We start from the raw sequence: 2,754 nt of genomic DNA, 5'->3' as shown, positions 1-2,754 counted from the left end.
GGCACTTGAGCAATTGAGGGGGCATGATAGAGGTTTACAAAATATTAAATGGTGCAGAGAAAGCAAATAGGGATTTCTAGAGGACATAAAATGAAAATATTAACTTGTGGAACAAATTGCCACAACTTGTAGAGGCGGAAAATTTAACCCAGTACAAAAGGGGCTTGGACCACTCCTTGAAGGAAAAATCCATCAATAGTTACTGAGTATGGTATTGGGTTTAGGGAATTCTGAATCAGAACTCCCTAAATCTCTGAATGTGAGAAGCTGCAATGGGAAAGGAGCAGGGAGTGGAAAAATGTGGACATGCCCTATTCACTCTTCCCCTCAGCCTCCAAACACATTTCAAAAGAGAAAATTCCTGGAAGTGACAGTTTCCCACAGTCGGTTTCAGCTGGGATGAATAGATATTTTTTGGAAAAATGTATTCTTACAAAATACGATGACTAGATATGTTAAAGGTCTCTTCTGACTTTCCTGACAATCTATAAGAAGTCTGTCTCCCCCATCATATTTGTCCTGGTATTTTGCTTTCATTAACTGTTCCACATAAAGTGTAAGAAAAAGCGGGGGGAAATAAAGATCTGAAAATGATCATATATTATATTATATTGAATCACTGCTTGTCTTTACGAGCCTATTAAATAACTATAAATCTATACCTCATTTTATCTACATTTTCAAAGAGTTGCATAAGGTTTTAGCAGGCCTGACTTCTGTTGCCTTTATTGGAAGTCACATTGATAATTTTGAGACATACTTTGAAATCTGTGGAAAAATATTTAGCTAGAAACTATATCTTTTGGTGGATTTTTTTACCCCTCATAATTTGTCCAGATCTCTTTTTAGCTGATCTACACTTTTTCCAGCTCCTACTGATGGCTTTGGCAGTTTCTTTCATATACCAGCTATCCTCTGTGTTAAAAAAAAATAGGGGGGGAAAGTCTGTCTGAACTGAATAGACTGCATGCTGGTGAATCTTTACCGTCATGTCCTGTTTTCCATCAAATTATCTAGTATCCCAAAGTGCTTGTTGTCATCAGTACATTCTTTTCCTGTTAGGAGATTTTTTTTTTCAGTAACATCGCTACTTCCTCTTTTTTCCCTACTCTAGGCTGCAGCATGTAAAGATTAGAACTGGGCAAACAATTTTCAGGAAACTATTTAACCAGCGAGAGAGCATATTTTGGGGTTTACAAATTGTCTTTGAGCACATTATTGTTGTCTTTTCTTTTCATATATAATATTTGTATTAAATATTCACCTATAAGACCCACATAAGACTGAATCTCTGAATGGTAAACGCTGTACAAATAAAGGATCCTATCCTGACAGTTTAAAAGGTAAACAGCAACCTAAGAGACTAGATGCCTTTCTACCTATTAAATAACCAAATGGCATGTAGACAAAATATTGTATGTGTTATCCTATTTTACTTCCTTAAAGTCCCTGAGGAACTGATAATAGATGCCTATTTTTACCAATTTCAGCCTTAAGACTAAGTCACAATGAGTGGTAAAGAGTATTGTTCATGGGGACAAGAATCAGAGATGCCCTTCCATCACAGAGCAGAGCTTGGCTTCTTCTGCCCCATATATCTTCCCCTTTTGGCTGTCCAGGGGGACAGCTCCAGTAAGAGGCATTGAGGTTGCCTTTAGCCTTGTTTAGCTGATGGCCCATGGTTAGGACACTTTACTGGGAAATAGAGATGTGGGCTCAACCCCCTCTAGCTGAAGAACTAGAAGTTGGGTTTCCCATTTGTTGGGCAAATACCTAACCATTAGGCTATTGAAATAACAGGTGGGTTGCCGCCCCCCATGTAGAATCTAAAATTAGTGTATAACATAGTACAGGGGTAGGCAACATGTGGCCTGAGGCTGGATTCGGCCCACCAGGCTATTCTATCTGGCCCACAGGGCACCTAAAAAAATTAGTAAATTTATATTTATTTGCTCCTGGCTGCCTATCAAAGCTGATAGAAGCCAGGGACAGTAGGACTCGGAGGTAGCCCTCAGCAGGACTGAGCAGCCCAGCCACATATCACCCACCTCCAGCCACTTCACTCTCTTTCTGCTCCTGCCCTGCCCCAGCACCACATACCTCCTGGTTGCATTGCTGGACCATGGAGCACACGGCCGTGCCAGTAGGTGTATATGTGCGCCTGTGTAGGCAGGGGCAGAGAGTGTGTGTGTGTGTGAGTGTGTGTGTGTGTTCATAGGGTGAGTCCCACATGCACACCTCATCATAGAACTATACCCACATCCTCCCTCACACTGCCATACATTTAGACCCCCACATCACCTCATATACCTCAGCCACCATCCCCCACACACTCTGCCCACAAACCCCACACCCACCCACACCCCACATACCCACACACCCACAGCCCCCCCCCAACCTATAGGCAACTCCCATGATATTCAAGAGTAAGACTTCATTTTAAGCTAGTGTGCATTCACATCTATGTACACTACACAAAAACATGTACATCTGGACAAAAATATATATATTTTTAAATCAAATTAATGAATGCTGTAGATGTTTGATTTTTAGAATGTAATTTGGTATTTTTCTGGTTCCACAATGGCAAAACCCCTTCCATAAAGGAATACTTCTGGGGGCAAGAGGAGGGACTTCAGGTGGCAAAGCGCAGGGGTTAGGGGGCAGGACTTCTGGTCACAAGATAGCAACCAGGGAGTGGGGCACCTGGTAAGGGGTGGGGCTACCCATGCGGCCCTTGTCAGATTGCCAAAA

General features: G+C 41.9%; 1 long non-coding RNA gene across 1 annotated transcript in view; it reads left to right on the top strand.

Moving 5' to 3' along the window:
- Positions 1-2,211, top strand: part of LOC109302420 — a 22,104-nt gene extending 19,893 nt beyond the window's left edge. Inside the window, exon 3 of the long non-coding RNA XR_002098757.1 lies at positions 2,182-2,211. This is a non-coding gene — a long non-coding RNA (uncharacterized LOC109302420). The remainder of the gene's footprint in view (positions 1-2,181) is intronic.
- The last annotated feature ends 543 nt before the right edge of the window (positions 2,212-2,754 follow it).

This window comes from Gavialis gangeticus, unplaced genomic scaffold (assembly GCF_001723915.1).
Source record: "Gavialis gangeticus isolate Ggan-Ray unplaced genomic scaffold, GavGan_comp1, whole genome shotgun sequence".
Lineage (NCBI taxonomy): Eukaryota > Metazoa > Chordata > Crocodylia > Gavialidae > Gavialis > Gavialis gangeticus.
This window is presented reverse-complemented; position numbering and strand designations above follow the sequence as displayed.